The sequence below is a fragment of the Corythoichthys intestinalis genome, chromosome 13, assembly GCF_030265065.1.
Source record: "Corythoichthys intestinalis isolate RoL2023-P3 chromosome 13, ASM3026506v1, whole genome shotgun sequence".
In the NCBI taxonomy this organism is placed as follows: Eukaryota; Metazoa; Chordata; class Actinopteri; order Syngnathiformes; family Syngnathidae; genus Corythoichthys; species Corythoichthys intestinalis.
This window is the reverse complement of record NC_080407.1, coordinates 25,491,399-25,511,473: the sequence shown is the minus strand read 5'-3', so window position 1 is coordinate 25,511,473 and position 20,075 is coordinate 25,491,399. Positions and strand designations below refer to the sequence as shown.

At 41.3% G+C, this 20,075-nt stretch overlaps 1 long non-coding RNA gene across 1 annotated transcript; it reads left to right on the top strand.

Moving 5' to 3' along the window:
• Nucleotides 1-11,634: 11,634 nt before the first annotated feature.
• On the top strand, nucleotides 11,635-16,994 carry LOC130928569 (uncharacterized). The gene is made up of 3 exons (XR_009066713.1): nucleotides 11,635-11,699; nucleotides 12,911-13,016; nucleotides 16,506-16,994. It is a non-coding gene; the product is annotated as an uncharacterized LOC130928569 (long non-coding RNA).
• Nucleotides 16,995-20,075: the final 3,081 nt, after the last annotated feature.

Sequence of the window (20,075 nt, the reverse complement as noted above, 5' to 3'; positions counted from 1 at the left end):
ATCGTAACAGACTTGCGCCGGTGCTGGCGCAGTGAAGTTACAAAGTTCGCCAGTGGCTGTCAAAATGCGTAAATGGAGCAAGGGCGCGGCCCAGATGCATCCCTGTTGTGGTTATTTGCCAGCCCAAAACCCTCTAAATATATATTAAATGCATCTTACCAGATATAAAATGACTACTACATAGTCTGTGGTGATCGTTTGGTGCCCAGTTTTGTCATCTAATTGCAGCAGTTCATCTCGCTCTCCTTTTCGGGTCCCTCGGTATACGATAGAACTTCAAGTCTCACCGTTTATCTTCCGGGGGTACTACCGACTGCTAGCAAGGTCACAGGGAAAACGTGGACTGGGTTTTCAGCGATGTGGGCCTTTTCTATATAAACAAGTGGAATGGATTGGATAGCGACGCGCTGAAGGGGCTCCCTACTTTTTTCAATGAAGTACCTATCATATTTAAGTTAATAATGACAGGGTATGTGATTATTGATTTAAATTAATATTCTGGAATCTGGCTGGCTGAACATCCCTGAAGATGCCACTGTGATCAATAAATGATTATCTTTAGGATTCAAAACGATAGACGTGCAATGCAATTAAACAGGGAGGCCTGGCCTTGAATCTTTCAATTAAAAATCAACACCATGTAGAGATGGGAATTGATAGGATTTTTACGATTCCGATTCCATTATCGATATTGTTTAACGATTCGATTCTTTATCGATTCTAATTCAATTCAATTCAATTTTATTTGTATAGCCCTCAATCACAACAGATGTCTCAAAGGGCTTTACAGAGGCAATATGATATACAATTAGAAATGAAGCAACAAAGATGAATAGATACAGTTCAAGTCCTAGGTATCCCCTATCCTTAAGACCCTCCATGCCGGCAAGGAAAAACTCCAAAAACTCCAGAGTCAATTGGGAGAAAAATGAGAAACCTCGGGAAGTACCACAGCCAGGAGAGATCCACTCCCAGGACTGATAGACAGGAACCCCAGAACTGCTAATGGGAATTAGCAGGCGAAGTTACAGTCTGTAAAAATGCAGTGGAGTAAAGGAGCAAGAAGAGGTCCATCTAGCCAGATGAGACGGGGGTAGCAGCGAGGACGTCGATCCAGCCAGGGGTCCGGACAGTCAGGAGGCTGAAGCTGAAAAATAGCCCCTCCCCAGAGGGGAGGGGGGAAAGGGGACACCGGGTGACTAGTGATGGAGAGACTAGACAACTAGATATTAACATTGGAAAATAGAAATAAAGTAAGACAAGTGGTAGGTAGAGTAAGAAAAGGAGATAGAACTCAGCAGCTGTACTTCCCCCAGCATTATAGCTTCTAGTGCAGCTTATACTAAACTGTGAGTCTACTCCGACTTCAACTAACCTAACCAGAAGCTTTGTCGAATAGGAACGTTTTTAATCTAATCTTAAATGTGTAGACTGTCTCGGCTTCTTTAATACTAGCTGGAAGCTGATTCCATAAAACGGGCTTGGTGGCTAAAGGCTCTAGCTCCGACAGTACTTTTATAAACCCTGGGAACTACCAGTAGACCTGCATTCTGAGATCGGAGTGTTCTGTTGGGGCGGTATGGAACCAGAGCATCGGTGAGATAAGATGGCCCCAACCCATTAATGGTCTTAAATGTAAGAAGGAGTATTTTCAATTTAATTCTAAACTCGACTGGAAGCCAGTGAAGTGCCTGGAGCACAGGGGTGATGTGCTCATTTCTATTGGTTCCTGTTAAAAGTCTTGCTGCTGCGTATTGGACTAACTGAAGACCTTTTAGAGAATTTTTAGGACAAGCTGCAAGTAGGGAGTTACAGTAATCCGATCTTGTAACGAACGCGTGAATGAATTTTTCTGCATCGCTTTTAAATAAAATATTTCTAATTTTGGCATTTCTGCGCAGGTGAAAGAAAGCCGTTCTACAGGTTTGTTTAATGTGTGCTTTAAACGATAAGTCAGGGTCAAATAAAACTCCTAGGTTTTTAACTGTGGTGCTGGAGGCTACACTTACATTGTCCAGAGTGACTATCTGGGCAGATAAAGAGTCTCTCACACTTTTCGGGCCTTTTATAAGGACTTCTGTCTTTTCAGGGTTAAGTAGAAGATAGTTAGTGCTCATCCAGGTATTTATATCTCGGACGCAGGTGCTTAGTTTTTCCACTTGCCTGACCTGCTCAGGTTTAATTGATAAATACAGTTGTGTGTCGTCAGCGTAACAGTGAAAGTTAATGCTATGTTTTCTGATATTACCAAGAGGAAGCATATACAGCGTAAACAAGATGGGCCCGAGGACCGATCCTTGCGGCACACCGTAACTAACTCTAGAGTACGATGATGATTGCTGGTTTACATTGACAAACTGGTACCTATTAGATAAATATGATTTAAACCAGCAGAGGGCTGCTCCTCTAATACCTATGTCACATTCTAGTCTCTGCAATAAGATATTATGGTCGATTGTGTCAAAGGCTGCACTCAGGTCCGACAGAACCAGGATCGAGACTAAACCAACATCAGCGGCAAGTAACAAGTCATTAGTTACTTTAACTAATGCAGTTTCAGTGCTATGATGAGCTTGAAAGCCAGACTGGAAATGTTCCAATAAACTATTGTCCTGTGGGTGCTGACAGAGCTGTTTAATTACCTCTCTTTCAAGGACTTTGGAGAGAAATGGTAAGTTAGAAATAGGTCTATAATTGGCCAAAATATCAGGATCAAGAGTAGTTTTTAAAGAGCGGTTTAATAACTCCATATTTAAAGGACTGCGGCACGTAGCCAGTAACTAATGAGGTATTTAATATATTTAAGATAATGTCAATAGTTAGAGGCAGGATCTCTTTAAAAAGTTTGGTTGGGATTGGGTTTAGGAGGCACGTTGATGGTTTGGAGGACATTATAATCAGGGGTGCACATAATTTTTTTGCCCAGGTTCTCAAAGGAGGACCTGGAGATGTGACTTGGTCCTCATTGAGCTTGAGAGCCGACCCGCCTGATGCGATAAATTTATGACAAGCTTTATTTAGAGCCAATTAACTTTAATTAATTATATTAACAATTAATGCTTGATTAACATCAACTGGCACAACAAAATTGCCATTACTTTGAAGTGAAATGTAAAGAAATAAGAAGCACCAATTCAAAATAAAGGGCATTACGCGGCTCCCACATTAACTCCAAGCCTTTTTAAAAGTGGGATATCCTCCTCATAAGACCTCATTGAACGTGCATGTTTAGCTTTGTAAAATGCGAGCAAAAACACGTTTGTCAGTGCATGTCGCTGTTCATTACCTTTATTCCGCCACTTGTCCATAAGGCGAGTGGGGTCCTGTTTGACATCGATAGTTTGCTTAATTGCCACATGCTGTTTTTTTCGTGCTTTTCAAAGTTTGGATGGCTGAAATTCTTTGACCCTACATAAAATGCGCTGCTCTTATCGGCGACATTGGAATTCTCACGGCACATTTTGTACCGCATTTCCGTGCGAGCATCATTTGCTTCTAGCCATGGTACCTCCTGTAGCCACTTTTCAGCAAAAGTCCTTTTTTTCGGTAGCTCCGGTGACGTCTCTGTCGTCTGTCTGTCTTTTGACGGGGGTGGGGGAACACGGAAGTAATTTAGTGATGGCCAAATGAAGCCTCGTGAAGCAATGAAGCTTTCAATTCAATTTTATTTGTATAGCCCTCAATCACAACAGAGGTCTCAAAGGACTTTACAGAGGCAATATGCTATACAATTAGAAATGAAGCAACAAAGATGAATAGATACAGTTCAAGTCCTGGGTATCCCCTATCCTTAAGACCCTCCATGCCGGCAAGGAAAAACTCCAGAGTCAATTGGGAGAAAAATGAGAAACCTTGGGGAGTACCACAGTCAGGAGAGATCCACTCCCAGGACGGATAGACAGGAACCCCAGAACGGCTAATGGGAATTAGCAAGCGAAATTATAGTCCGTAAAAATACAGTGGAGTAAAGGAGCAAGAAGAGGTCCCTCTAGTCAGATGAGACGGGGGTAGCAGCGAGGACGTCTATCCAGCCAGGGGTCCGGACAGTCAGGAGGCTGCAGCTGAAAAATAGCCCCTCCCCAGAGGGGAGGGGGGAAAGGGGACACCGGGTGACTAGTGATGAAGAGACTAGACAACTAGATATTTACATTGGAAAATAGAAATAAAGTAAGACAAGTGGTAGGTAGAGTAAGAAAAGGAGATAGAACTCAGCGGCTGTACTGCCCCCAGCATTATAGCTTCTAGTGCAGCTTAGACTAAACTGTGAGTCTACTCCGACTTCAACTAGCCTAACCATAAGCTTTGTCGAATAGGAACGTTTTTAATCTAATCTTAAATGTGCAGACTGTCTCGGCTTCTTTAATACTAGCTGGAAGCTGATTCCATAAAACAGGGGCTTGGTGGCTAAAGGCTCTAGCTCCGACAGTACTTTTATAAACCCTGGGAACTACCAGTAGACCTGCATTCTGAGATCGGAGTGTTCTGTTGGGGCGGTATGGAACCAGAGCATCGGTGAGATAAGATGGCCCCAACCCATTAATGGTCTTAAATGTAAGAAGGAGTATTTTAAATTTAATTCTAAACTCGACTGGAAGCCAGTGAAGTGCCTGGAGCACAGGGGTGATGTGCTCTCTTCTATTGGTTCCTGTTAAAAGTCTTGCTGCTGCGTTTTGGACTAGCTGAAGACCTTTTAGAGAGCTTTTAGGACAAGCTGCAAGTAGGGAATTACAGTAATCCAATCTCGATGTAACGAACGCGTGAATTAATTTTTCTGCATCGCTTTTAGATAAAATATTTCTAATTTTGGCGATGTTGCGCAGGTGAAAGAAAGCCGTTCTACAGGCTTGTTACATGTGTGCTTTAAACGATAAGTCGGGGTCAAATAAAACTCCTAGGTTTTTAACTGTGGCGCTGGAGGTTACACTTACATTGTCCAGAGTGACTATCTGGGCAGATAAAGAGTCTCTAACACTTTTCGGGCCTATTATAAGGACTTCTGTCTTTTCAGGGTTAAGTAGAAGATAGTTAGTGCTCATCCAGGTATTTATATCTCGGACGCAGGCGCTTAGTTTTTCTACTTGCCTGACCTGCTCAGGTTTAATTGATAAATACAGTTGTGTGTCGTCAGCGTAACAATGAAAGTTAATGCTATGTTTTCTGATGATATTACCTAGAGGAAGCATATACAGCGTAAACAAGATGGGCCCGAGGACAGATCCTTGCGGCACACCATAACTAACTCTAGAGTACGATGATGATTGCTGGTTTACATTGACAAACTGGTACCTATTAGATAAATATGATTTAAACCAGCAGAGGGCTGCTCCTCTAATGCCTATGTCACATTCTAATCTCTGCAATAAAATATTATGGTCGATTGTGTCAAAGGCTGCGCTCAGGTCCAGCAGAACCAGGATCGAGACTAATCCAACGTCAGCGGCAAGTAACAAGTCATTAGTTACTTTAACTAATGCGGTTTCAGTGCTATGATGAGCTCAAAAGCCAGACTGGAACTGTTCAAATAAACTATTGTCCTGTAGGTGCTGACAGAGCTGTTTAATTACCACTCTTTCAAGGACTTTGGAGAGAAATGGTAAGTTAGAAATAGGTCTATAATTGGCCAAAATATCAGGATCAAGAGTAGGTTTTTTCAAGAGCGGTTTAATAACTGCATATTTAAAGGACTGCGGCACGTAGCCAGTAACTAATGAGGTATTTATTATATTTAAGATAGTGTCAATAGTTAGAGGCAGGGTCTCTTTAAAAAGTTTGGTTGGGATAGGGTCGAGGAGGCACGTTGATGGTTTGGAGGACATTATAATTGAAATTACATCAATTTGGTCTACAGTGGTAAAGTTATTTAATATTTTAGAGGGGTTTATAGGAGATTCCGAATTCTTTGTCTGCACTTTATCAGACCTAATAACTGGAAGTGATTCATTTATTTTATTTCTAATAGTTGCGATTTTATTGTTAAAAATTTTAGGAAGTCATCACAGCTAAGGGTGGTTGGGATATAAGGTTCTATTGAGGTGTGACTGTTTGTCAGCCTTGCTACAGTGCTGAACAGAAACCTAGGATTATTTTTGTTTTCCTCTATTAAGGATGAGTAATATCTGGTTTTAGCCGTACGCAAGGCCTGCTTATATGTCACTAAGCTGTGTTTCCAGGCAGAGAGGGTGTGCTCTGTGTTGGAACGGCGCCAAAGTCTTTCTAATTTACGTGTCGATTGTTTAAGAGCGCGTGTTTCAGCATTATACCAGGGAGAGGCTCGTCTCGGCTTGACAAACTTTAATTTGGAGGGAGCGACGACATCGAGGGTGGTACGAAACGTAAACAGAACACGATCAACAAACTCGTCATTAATAGCATTAATAGCAAGGCCGGACATCATTCCTTCATAATTATGGAGGCAAATATAGGCTGAATTATCTGTTTATACTCTGAAACAGAGTGATCACCTAATGTCCTTTTCATCTGAGTTCTAGTCACTAGTGGCGGATTATCTTGAAGCACAAACTGAAAGGTAATTAGAAAATGATCAGACAGTACGGGGTTGTGGGGATGGACACTAAGATCACTAATCTCCGTACCGAAGGTTAAAATCAAGTCCAGGGTGTGCTTGTGACTATGAGTAGGTTTATTTACATTTTGAATGAAGCCAGTCCCATCTAGTAGGTCATTAAAGGCCTTACCAAGGGAGTCACCTTCATCGTCAACATGTATATTAAAATCCCCTACAATTATAATTCTATCCCAGCTTAGCAAAATACTAGATAAAAAGTCAGAGAAATCTAACAAAAACTGTGAGTTGGGACCAGGGGGACGGTAAACCACTATGAAAAGAACTGGTTTTTGGTTCTTCCAGTTAGTGTCTATAATTGATAGTGCTAGACTTTCAAAGGAGCCATAAATGTAATTAGCTTTACTTTTTGGGCTCATACCTAAACAAGAGTGAGATATTACTGCCACACCCCCTCCACGGCCCGTGCTTCTAGCTGTGTGAAAATTCACGTGACTTGGGGGTGTGGATTCATTAAGTCTAACAAAGTCATCCTGCTGAAGCCAAGTTTCAGTCAGGGCCAAAATATGAATATTATAATCCCCAATTAAGTCATTAACTAACAGAGATTTGGGCGAGATTGACCTGATGTTTAATAATCCGCATCTTATATATTTATTAAGAGCTATTTTATTTTCACTGCTATCAGGGGCTATATGTATTAAATTCTTTGGTCTCGTTCCTATAGTACTCTGTTTTCCCCTGTTCACTATACGAGGCACGGACACAGTCTCTATCTTCTGTCCTGAATTTTGGATTTGTGACAGCTCGGAAAGAGGCGAGTGGTCACTACTAACAGGGTTGTGTTTTACACTACAACACTGCGCCCGGGCCCCCACTCTGAAGTGTCACTTTGGGAGACTTAGTTTGGCGGCCAAATTTCGAGTTAAGAGAGCAGCACCGTCCCAAGTCGGATGAATGCCGTCTCGGCGCATGAGCCCGGGCTTGCCCCAAAACGCGTGCCAGTTATCAACAAAGACTATATCGTTTTCTGGGCACCATCTAGACAACCAGCGGTTAAATGATGAGAATCTAGAGTACATCTCATCATTGACCAAATTAGGCAGAGGACCAGAGAAAACTACGGTGTCCGCCATCGACTTAGCAAGTTCACACACCGAGGCTACGTTTAATTTAAGCACCTCAGACTGTCTCCGCCGGGCGTCGTTACCGCCTGCGTGAATCACGATACGGCGGAACCTCTTCCTACTCTGCTTTAAGAGCCTGAGGTTTCCTTCGATGTCACCGACTCTGGCCCCTGGGTAACACCTGACAGACACCGCCGGGTGCTTCACGTCTCTAACTATGGAGCTTCCAATTACGAGAGTGTCTGGTTCAGCCGGTGTGTCGCTGAGGGGGGCAAACCTATTGCTGACGTGAAGCTGCTGGTGCACTAAGGTTGTGCGTTTACCACTGCGCTTCCCCCGTACAGTCACAAATCCGTCCTTAATTTCCCCCGGCTGCACGGGGCTCGCTGGGGGGCTAACTGCGCTAGCAATCCTACTACTGCAAGCACGACCTGCCACTACCTGGCTATACCTAGGACTAGCTTTCGTCTCTAGAGTGCAGAGCCATTTTTCTAGCTCAGAAACCCTGGTCTCCAACCCTGAGACTAAGCTACACTTCCTACAGCTACTACTGTCCTCGACGAAGGAGCCACGGTGCTCGCTATACATACAGCACACTGAGCAGAAAAGACGGGAGGAAGAAGGCAGAGGGCTAGCCATAGCTCGGATAAGCTAGGCTAGCAAGATAGAGCTAAAGAGGAGAGTAGAGTAGTTTTAATCCACGACCTGTTAAATCGTGGGATAAAACAAATTAAGGAGCACTAGGAGAGCCGAACCAGCCTAGGATCGATTCTCCGATGTGTCCGTGGGATAAAACAAATTGAGGAGCACTAGGAGATTAGCGACTAGTAGCAGCGCTAACAAACTAACAAACAACGTTAACAAACAAACGATACACTCACCGGATGTGACGTCAATCTGTATGTACTGTTCTATACAGAATTTGGCCTTTGCTTTGCAGCCAATTGGTTTGCACATGTAGCAAAGCTTCATGGTGCTTCATTTACCCTATGGCGCCATCAAGTGGTCTAGAAGCCCAGGAGGTCAACATTGTTAAGAATTCAATGGCTATTTTCTTAAGACAAAGATATGAATGTGCTTGTGTTAGTAATTTAGTATGTGAACAAAATACAACAAGTGCTAAGGGTAATTTGTTATTCATTTTTATCTAGAAATAATAGCTTTCCCACAGTGGCTGGCTTTAAACAGTTTCTTTTTTTTTGGAAAATATTTCACCAGCTTTAGAAAATATTCTTTCACAAGGCACAGATGAAGCTGGGGTGCAGAGAAATGTGAGTGCCAGTTTATATAAATTTGGGTAGGTATTCTTTTGTGCCTCCCAGTACACTAATGGATTGTTCATTCTGTTGATGTTTGGTTCAGATAGGTACACACACACACTCACATTTATATTAAAGTAGTTTTTCTCCCTTACCTTATTGAAAGCAATCAAATCGAAATGTTCCCATACAGGGGAGGATCGCTCTTTTCGCGCAGGTTCCATCGCAAGCAAAGGACAAGGCTCGAAAAAAGATTGCACTGCTTGCACTGTTGCGCACAGATGTAACAAGTACAGGAGCCCGAAATCCACAAAATGTGAGATAACAGGCGATCGCCATTGCGTTTTGCAACCAATTTATACCGTAGTCTGTCCTGTTTTTGCAATGTGCGCCAAACGTTGGATCACTTCCGAAGCACTCACGAGAAGGCCGCCGGCGAGGCTTCTCACGTCATCATTTCCGGGTTTTGCCGAAATGAAGCGCGCCTCGCTACAAGCTTCATGGAAACCCCCCTCCCATTACTCGACACAAGCTTCGGAACCTCGGCTCATTTCGTCCCATCACTAAAGTAATTACTCAGTGTGGCCTGCCTCTTCAAAATTTTGAGAAGTTATTTTCTCGTGTCCGCCGCAAATACAGTGGTCAGCCATCGGTACGCAAAAGCGTATGGAAGCCGTTGAGGGCCAGCGCATTTGTCTACGTCCAGTACGCATGCACGCATGCGGACCACTTATGTGCACCCCTGATTATAATTGAAATTACATCGATTCGGTCTACAGTGGTAAAGTTATTTAATATTTTAGAGGGGTTTATAGGAGATTCTGAATTCTTTGTCTGCACTTTATCAGACCTAATAACTGGAAGTGATTCATTTATTTTATTTCTAATAGTTGCGATTTTATTGTTAAAATTTTTTAGGAAGTCATCACAACCAAGGGTGGTTGGGATATAAGGTTCTATTGAGCTGTGACTGTTTGTCAGCCTTGCTACAGTGCTAAACAGAAACCTAGGATTATTTTTGTTTTCATCTATTAAGGATGAGTAATATCTGGTTTTAGCTGTACGCAAGGCCTGCTTATATGTCACTAAACTGTGTTTCCAGGCAGAGAGGGTGTGCTCTGTGATGGAACGGCGCCAATTCGGGGAAAAAGAAGAACAAACATTTTGATTGGCATCGAGATTGTTTAATCAGAAGCCACAACCTTACAAACTCACAACGAGGTCAAAAGAGGCCCAAAGCCTCAATGTTAACTGTGGCAATAAGTGGCAAATACGAAGTAACAATACGTGTAACATTATACTGAAACTTTTTTCTAATAGAAATAAAAAATATTGGTATATATTGACATATAGGTTGTTGTTCTGCCTTTGGCAATATGTGTTAAACGCAGGGGTCCCCAAACTTTTTCCTGTGAGGGCCACATAACTTTTCCCTTCTCTGATGATCAGTTTGTAACCGAAAAAGTGTGACGATTGCAGGAGTGCCTAAATGTAAAAATTTATTGTTTTTCAGAAAGCCACAATCAAATAACCCTTTCTGGATTCTTCACGGAACAAAAGTAAATAAAATAAAAATAATAATATAATATAATATAATATAAGACAATAATAAAAACACTATAATAACCAAATAACCCTCTCTGAGTTCTTCACAGAAAAGGCCAGGTAATAAATAACACTATTGAGAAAAATAACCCTCTTTGAGTTCTTCTTCAGAACAGGCCAGGAAATAAATAACACTGTTGAGAAAAAAAATTTCAAAATGCTCTCTGGTATTGTTCAGGGGGCCGGACCAAATGTGGAGGCGGGCCGTATTCGGCCCGCGGGATGTAGTTTGGGGACCCCTGAGTTAAAGTGTATTATTTATCATTATGTTGAAATGCATGCCTTTTAGTTTTTAAGGCGCATTCATGCTCAAGTGGGGGCGCCCTTGCGCTTCCTCGCGCGAAGAAGAGCGCGCTTACACGCGAAGAAGAAATGCCGCATCCAAGCGAGTGAGCGAGTTCGTGAGAGAGGGAAACACTGCTACGAGCAGTGTTGTTAATCTTACTGAAAAAAAGTAATTAATTATAGTTACAAATTACTTCTCCCAAAAAGTAATTGCGTTAGTAACTCAATTACCTGAATGTAAGAGTAATTAGTTACTTGGCAAAGTAATTGGTGATAATTACTTTTTTTTTTTCCCTCAAAAAAAAAAAAAAAAAAAAAACATTGGCCACACTATGTGAAGTTTTTTGTGAAGGTTTTTGGTACAATTGGCCCGAGCCCAATTCTTAATTCTTTACCCTCCACTTAACTAGACACAAGGGTATTGCGATAACTAGCTAGTAACCTTTGCTATGTGTGGAAGTCATTTAAAGTTGTGAATCAATCGTTAAAGTTGTTAAAATTTCTCCCGTTATTGCATTAGTTCCCTTCTGTCTACTTTAAACATGTGTAAGTTTAAAAACTGTTTCATCATTTAAAGATAGATTTAAGTTAAGATTTTGCCGATTTAGGAGCATTTTAGATTTAAAAAATTACTTAGGTTCGCTAGGAAGGATCTCTACATCAGGGCCTTCCTGAGAGGTCTACTGCTTTAAGATGGCGGCTGTTTACAAACGCATGTAGTCCTCAAAACATGTTGGCAATGCAGCAGTGTCTGTCATATGCATCTAGTTCAAGAATATGATATCTACCGTGTCATGTGGGCGTAGTTTGTCGGCTATGGCTGCAATCAGGTATTATTGGAGCCACCTATCATCGCGGTTGCAACGGCGTCTTCCCCACTTCTGCTCTGCTCTCGTCCCCGTGAGTCCGTTTCTGTCAGACTTTTTTTTTATTCAACCAACTTAGTAACGCATAGTAACGCACGCCTTTCCCGCCTCAGTAACGGTAACGGCGTTGCCAAGATGAGTAAAGTAATTAATTAGATTACTCATTACTGAAAAAAATAGCGCCGTTAGTAACGCCGTTATATTGTAACGCCGTTATTAACAACACTGGCTACGAGCCTGTATAAATCATCTTTTGTGTTGTTGTTGTGTGTTTCCACTCGCGATCGGACACTTCAATCCAGGTTTGTAGTGGTTTCAACGATGTGCTAATGCTAGCGAACGCATGCTAACCGCTTATTATTACTGTATTAGCAGCTAATCATAGCTGATTTACGTTGATGCAAACCTGTTTCTTATGAGGAACGAAATTGATTTGTTTAATTTCTATTTTTAGTTTCACTCTTCAAATGATGGTTGAATAAAGTCATCAAATTATACCAATGTCTTCTACATGTCATTTGGTAGTTTAGCTAGCTGTATCTATGGAGATAGAATAGTGCCAAAAGAAGTGAGGCTGTAAAATGAAAATTATCCCTGTAAAATGACCAATTTTAACTAAAAAACACTTGTATTTCCAACATGGAAAAAACTCGAAGGAATAAATTGTTCTACAGGTTGTTTTTTGCTGTTTGCAAGTATTTTTTTTGTTTTTTGTTCTACAGGTGTTTTTTTCTTCACTACGGGTTAAAAATTACCAATTACAAGTGCACAAGTTTTGTCACATTCTTGTCGAGTTTTATGAACCAAAAAAGATACTCGTAACCTAGTTTTAAAATAAAAAAATACCTGTAAAATGACTAATTTTAACTTGTAAAAAAAAAAAAAAAATTTCTAGAAGTGTTTTTTTCCATTTACAAGTTATTTTTTTCGTTCTACGGGTGTTTTTTCTTCGCTACAGGTTAAAAACCACCAATTCCAAACTCACAAGTTTTGTCTCCCCGTTGTTGCGTTTTCAGAGACAAAAGTCACTTGTAACCACAGACGAAAAAAACTACTTGTACATCGAAATAATCTGTTGTAAAACACAAAAATATCCTTCCAAGTCGTGGTCAAAAAAAGACGTTAGGAACACAATCTAGTGAATAGTTCTTCGGGTGTTTTTTCTTTAATGATCTACAAGTGTTTTCTGAGCATGTGCAAATAGATTTCGGGGTAAACATGTGAGCCTAAATTCTAACCAATCAGAACGGCGATTGTTCAGGAGGAGGGCGGGAGACACCATTGCCGACCTGCTGGCTGCTGCTTCCTCTTCCATATTACGGCAGATGATAGAAATGGCGAAACACCTTAGGTAAGGAGTTTGTTTTCTCTTGGGTGTCATGTACTAAAAGGATTTTTCAAGCGAATGTAATCCCAATTTCAAATCAGTTGATTTTGCATTTGAAGAAGGGCACGAAAATCGATGTCGAACCAGTTAGCCACGGTTAGCTATGTTGCCTTTGCATGGCCAGGGACAGCATCCGATATTTGGATCGGTTCCGACGCCGATATGGGCAAAAAAATGATCGGAACACGGGAAAAAATTCCCATCCAGACTTCCGATCCAGTTTTTTTTTTTAACTCCGGTCCGGGTTTTCCATCGCACCGATTTACATAATCCATTCCAGTTTTTGCTTCGGTTTCCCTAAAATCTGGTCCGCATTTTACGGCACACCTTCTACACACTACATTTACATTACCGTCTCCCAATTTACCGAGAGACTTTATCGGTAAAAATGTCAGCTGTGTGGGATCATTTCACCTTAAAGGACGACAAAGACGAAGAGGCAGAGAGCAACATATGCCACAATGAAGTCAAGCGTAGTGGTAAAGCTGTAAGAAGTTTTAATACAAACAACCTAATCAAGCATTTAGCGAAATACCACCACAAACAATATGAGGAGTATGTTAAGAAAACCGAAGACAAAAAAGAAAGGTCCTACGCAACTAACACTGGCAGAAACTTTTGCTATGCGTGACAAACTGGCACTCGACAGTCCCAAAGCCCAGGGAATAACAAGAGTCATTGCCAAAGAATTCATTCTGGATGACGAGCCATTATCTTACATGAGTAAAAACGCACCATCCAACACGCGATTCGGCCGTGGAAGATTCGAGAACGATTCACAAACATCCAAATTCAGATTATTGAAATATGTCAAGTAAAGCGGAACTAATACACAGGGCGGTCTTCGGGACACAATGAGAAACGGACCGCATTGCTTCCCGAAAGTAAACATAACTTGTCTTAGACCCGGGTAATGCCAATGCTCAACTCACGGCTTTTGCTCAACTCATGCCGCTGGATAAAAAACACAAGAATAGTTAGAATACCTGACTGCTGCTGACAGCCGCCACAAACTACGTCAACGTCGTTTTACTGGAGATAATAGATATCATATGTATATGGCGGAAAACACTGAGGTGACTTGAAGTCCCGCTCCGAGACCCCAAATTTAACCAACTTTCAAAATTGTCTGATATGCATGTGTGATACATCATTGGAAAGCTTAAAATCTCAATTTTATGGGGGAATAAAAATTTTGAACAGGAGGGCATTTTTTTTTTAAAATGTTTTTTAAACAGCAAAACCCCATCTGGAGGCGAGAGCACGCAAGAGCAGAATTACAGACGCCATGACTTTAATGAGATATTATTGAGTGCTTACCTTGTTTTGATCCAAAAACTCCATGTAGCATGTATCATTGAGTGTAAAGACACAGCTGTGAATGGCCACAGCTGGATTTTTTTGGAGATTTTATGGGTGAAACATGGTAATATAACAAGGGACGCAATGCAGAAATCGCAGACATCAAGGAGTGGTCGAGAGTTTCTTTTCCATATATTTACCCTTTTAAACTTAAAAAAAAATTTTTTTTTTGTTTGGGTCGATTATTTATCATGTAAAATATCGGAGAAAATGCGACAGTAACAAAAAAAAAAAAAAACAATTAAGCGATAGTTATGAGGTAGATATCCAGGACTTTTTTTACAGACGCCCTTTTTTTTAATGTGACATAATTTGTTTAAAAGTTTAAAATAGGCGAGTGAATAATTTTTTTAAGTCCTTTTTTTTTTCAAACGAAATATGAGACATCAATTAATGATTCTAAGCTGAAAACAACAGACGTTTTGAATAGCAAATAGAATTAATTACCTTCGTTTTACGGCTGGGTTGAAACAAAAGCGGTTGCGCGACGTCTCTAAACGGGGGTTTTCAGGGTAAAACGGACAAATTAAAAATAGTTCGGGGGCTTCATGCGCCATGAATCTGCTATGGCAGCATATAGACATGTTGTTCTATCAAACACAACAGTTTTTTTGGCTTCAAATACAGCAATTTCGTTTAAAGAGGAGTGCAAGAGCAGAAACTGCTTTTTCAGTCTTGTCTGTGTTTTCCGCCATATAGAACTAGATGCTACGAGACAGACTCGACTGCTTTAGCAACATTGAAGTATTGAAAACCAAATGCGTTAGTAAACCGCCGCCATCTTAAAGCAGAAGACTTCCTTAGTAGGCTGTTGTGAACCTTCCAAGCGAACCTAATTAACTTTTTATCTAAAATACTCCTAAATCGGCAAAATCTTGACTTGAATCTATCTTCAAAACAGTTTTAAAACTTTCACATGTCGAAAGTAGACAGAAGGGAAATTATGGAATAACAGGAGCAATTTTAACAATTTTAACAGTTGATTTGCATAATTAAATGAATTGAATGTAGTTTAAAGCTGCTGATACATAATGGGGACTTCAGTATTTTATTTACTGTTTTAAAATGTTAACTTGATACTGAAATAGTCGTTTACTCAAACCTGAGAGGCTTTTTATACAATTTTTGTAACTAAAGCACGAAACATTAAAAGCATCTAATAGCTTGGGGGATTTGTGGGATTTTCCACTGAGGTTGTTTGTGTGTTTTGCTTTTTTAAGACAGTTTACAATATTATTTGCACGTTTTACTGACTGACTGTGCCATTTCTGGTTGTTATTTATAATGTTTTGTGTTTGTCACTGAATAAGCAGGTCAGTGTCTTGTTACCAACCGTTGTGTGTTATTCAAACTCACCTAATTCAGCTGGCTAGTTGTTATCAAGAGTACTTCAACATGAGTGACAACTAAATAAGGAGGCTAAATAACTTTAAACTTTAACACATGCTCAGGTAGGTCGGTATCGGCCAGTATCGGTATCGGATCGGAAGTGCAAAACAATATCGGTATGGGATCGGAAGTGCAAAAACCTGGATCGGGATGTCCCTAATATATATAAACATAATAATGTTAATACAAAGGACAAGACAGTTTCCCACTTTGGCAAGGTACTTTTAATGTTGCCAAATTGTCAGTTGAACATCACAAACTACCAGTTACGACTAACTTAAGTGGAGCACAGCAGAACCAACACGTCTTCAGCTGTGTCATGCTGTAGACCAATACAGGTCAAATGGTACCACATAATGGGGCAGTTCTCATTATCACAGGCAACCATGTCATCTTTGGTCTCCAGACCACGGCAGTGGCATCATAACTGGCGTCATAAATGACAAATACCGATCGCTTGCCACTTTCTCAAGCTTCTCCACATAAGGAGTGAAGGAAGAACAATATTGATCAAAGTGTTGTAATTAATCAATAGTTTAATTGTTTTATAATCACATGTAATCACTTATACAATTGTGCCTTATAGTAATCATTTATACAATTGTGCCTTTAATCACTTGTGCCTTATAGTAATCACTTATACAATTGTGCTTTATAGTCACTGGTGTAACAACACATTTATTGGCAGTGGCATATTTTCAGGGAAAACGAAACCACTGTGAGTGTAAACAAGCTTCACAGGAAACGACACAAGGAGAGGCAGCCGCTCCCCTGGGTGTGGCAAAATGTGAGGACTGGAGAAGACCATGCCATCCTGCTGACAAAGAACAACCAATCACAGCTTGCTAAAAGTATCTGCAGGTCACACATAGCCAATCAATAGCCGCTAGGAACACGTATTTGCAGATTGTATAACTTTGTCTCGGGCAACTTGGTTAGAGAGCGCTTCGTCTGGAGGAAACGGAGGAGTGCTAGCTTTGTATTGAGAGGGAGCCAAGACCCGAGTGTTGTTTTAGATTTTGACTGTCAGGATTAAATCCACTCGTGTGTGCAAATGCCGGCTTCTCGACGCCTTTCTTTTCAGAACGAATACGCGTAATTGTTGGAAGAGTGTTCGGTGAGAAGGTCAAACTTCTATAACACTAAAACGGAGTCAGGTAATTAATTTGCGTAATTCTAATTAGGTAAATATTCCCAACAGGAGTCTTGGCGTTCTTCTTGCTTTTTTCCATTTTGATGTGACATTTGCGTGACTGCTAACCCGCAAAATTGTCAACAAAACAAACGTGACTGCGGGGGATGTAGAACTGGTCACTGAGATACACGAAAGATGGCGGCGCAGGTGGTGGTGATGACGTAGGTGACAACAACCGATAGCCAGGACTGAGCCTTTGCCTCTATGTAAGGACAGTGCAGTCGTATTCCCTCCCGAAACAGTTATCTCGACCTTGCAATGACTGCAAGTCGCTTTGTTGTAATTTTTCCTCGTGAAGTGAAGACACACTTTCGAGCGTTTGAACCTGCGTGCTGTCATTGTTATGTTTACGGCTGCAATGCTCGTGCTAAACCATCGTAACCTTTCATTTTCACCCTCTTTCCTGGTTAAGTGTAGCCCAATTTTGGAGCGAGTGGTTCTTTGCACCATGCTAGTTTGATGCGTTTGGACAAGACACGTCACGACGCAATACGCGTCTTTAGGAATCGTTAAAGGGATCGTTAAGGCTTTTTCATTGTGATGTCGAGGGCTCGAAACACTAGGAACCGGTTCGGAATTGGAATCGGATTTCGATTCCCATCCCGAATGGGGACGGAAAAAAATGAATAGTATTTTGCGAATCGGTGAACCAACCTGCTAGTCTGCGAAGAATAACTTTTACTTGCATTTTGCAAGCAGTCGAGAGTTGATGTCGTCGCTGAGCCTTTGTGCCACAAAGTTCCGCCTCAAACTTTGTGGCTGGCGTCCTTCTTGCACGTGTTTTGCACACTTTAGGAGGCTCCAACTTGATGTGCACGTTCTTCTTTGTTCGCAAGCTAAGCTAAGCTAACCAGACTGCGAAGCTTCAACGCACACAAAGACCACTTGATGGACGGACCAAATATTTCGAATTGGTTCCAGTCAAGTAGTTCTGGACCTCTTGCGTCGCGAACTTTATGGGTTAACTTCGCACAAAAAGCAACTTGTTGCTGAGCACGTTTTTCTTAGCACGGCCAACCGAACTGATCGTGTGGAGACCAGATGGAGGCACGCATGTGCAGATAGATGTCGACGTGGCTCGCTCCTTGAGTAGCTCCGCTACTGCGCGTGCGCCACTCACATCCTGTCGGTACTCACTTTGAGTTGCGACACGCCGACTCAACGACGTCAATCCTGTGCGCGCGTCTATGGCCACTTCTGACATCGCTCCAGCACCTGCAGCCGCTGAGGGGGTGACTCTTGTCGGGAACTTGTCACGCGAGTTTCCGCAGAAGAACGAGACACGAGCGGCACACAAACTCACCGAGCAACAGACTCAACAACATCATCATCACATATCTGTGAAGTTGTACGGTTTCGGCGTAATTTGTACAAGTGAGCATTGATTTTTTTTAATGTGTACGCCGTACGTTCAAAATCTGTACGTTCTCCTTGCATTCCGTTTTTTTCACCGTTCTAATGTTGTCACCATTCGGCAACGAGACAATGCACCGCATTCAGAGGCGTATTTATTAGGGTTGGGAATCTCTGGCATGAAGCCGATTCGATATGTATCTAGATCAGGGGTGGGGTGGGCAAACTATTCCACAAAGGGCCGCAGTGGGTGCGGGTTTTTGTTGCAACCCATTAAGAGGACACATTTTCACCAATCTGCTGTTTTACAAATGCAATCAGTTGATTGCAGTCAGGTGCTTCTCATTTCTGCTGAAACCTCATTGGTTATACTATCTGTGCTGGGTCAGACGGAACAAAGACCAGGACCCACTGCGGCCCTCGAGGACCGGTTTGTCCACTCCTGATCTAGATACACAGGTTACGATTCGTTTAAAAATCGAGACAGTTTTAAGGCCGAGCGATTCGATACGATTCGATACAGTGTAAGAACGATACGGCTCGATAGAGTGAAAACGATACGATAGTAAATATTTGTTGTGTGTGTTTGTACAGTATTTTAAACATATAAAAAGACCACATTTCTAAAATAGCAAAATTAAACAACAAAATTTCACACCAATGTTATTTTTTATTTTTTTAAGAAAAAAAAAATAAGGCTTACACCTGTCATCATTTTGTTGGATGGGATTGATAATAAAATAAAACTCCAGTGACAGACAACAATAAAGTGCAGTAATTCAATTACTGTATTTCCTGGTGTTTTTAACACAAGAGGTAAGTAATTTAAGTGCAAACTTTCAACGTAAACATCTTACAAACAAAAAATGTTAATAATATGCAGCAGCTCTAGAAAGAAAAGAATTAAACCTGCTAGTGTTATCATATATAAATAATAAATTATGCTTTACAACTGGTATAATTGGGGGAATAAAAACATGGCATTTTAGACAGACAGGTCAATAATCATTACTTTAACCTAATACACAGCAAAGACATTAACTTATGCCTGTGCTTCCTCATTTTTTATTCTTCATCACTGTCCATATCTTTTTTGAAGGGCAGATTGTTCTTGAGGAAGATCAACTAATCCAAATGTTCATGTTTAAGTAGACTGCGTTTCGTGGAAACAATATGCCGCCTTTTCCTCCATTGTAGTGGGTTATTTTTGAGGCTTAAAAACTCACGATCTCTGTACCGCTCCACAATTCACACAAGCTCTGTCCCATGCGAACAGATCCAGCTGCCTTCATCACTTCAAAGTCTGACTTTTGTTTTCCTGGGTGCGTTGAAAATCAATCGCTGCACGTCGCTGGCGTCGGTGATCACACTGTCCATTGTTTTGGCATGTTGCTTTATTGCCACTACTAGTTTCGTTTTGGGCTGTGAAGAAAATGCTACGGAGCGTGCTTTACAGTAGTTTCGTTAGCTCTCGCATTGTTATGACACGCCCGTGACGATCGGGTAATGACGGCGACTAGTAGCGGTTCTGCCGAAATGCGTGGGAAGTTGAGGCAACACCGACTGTAAGTAGTGCTTGTCCATATTGTATCATGCGTGCGGTCGCGACCTAAGTGCGCTGTGTGGTGAATGACACAAGCGCAGCATGTGAAATAAAAGCTAAATTATTATCATATTAAGCAATGTATTGAACTAGGCATTAGAAGCCGATTCTTGTGCTTGCA